This window comes from Morone saxatilis, unplaced genomic scaffold, assembly GCF_004916995.1.
Source record: "Morone saxatilis isolate NCDOM2014 unplaced genomic scaffold, NCSU_SB_2.0 Contig22, whole genome shotgun sequence".
NCBI lineage: Eukaryota > Metazoa > Chordata > Actinopteri > Moronidae > Morone > Morone saxatilis.
Window position 1 is genome coordinate 20,886,743 of NW_023339785.1, and position 361 is coordinate 20,887,103.

Here is a 361-nt window from a genome sequence, read left to right on the forward strand (position 1 = left end):
TAGGTTTTAATGGTGCCACACTAGCTAAAAAGTAGTTAAGAAGTTATGTAAGGCTTTACAAACATATGAATAGCCTAACCACCACCAACCACCCAACCAGAGCTCCTTCAGCATGAAATTATTACATTTCCCTGAGGTGAGCCAAACTGAGATGATGAAGACCGGCAGACAGGCAGTGCTATGGGAGAGCGAAGGTAGCTTTAGAAGCTGATACTCACAGGAAAGACTCATTTGTCACCCTTGTCTCAAAGCCACATGTGATTGCCAAAAGTGTGTGTGTGGTGGGGCAAGGATCATGAGAGTGTGATGCACGCTGATTTTGGGGAGGAGGGATCTGAAAAGGTCTTTGAAGCAGCATCAC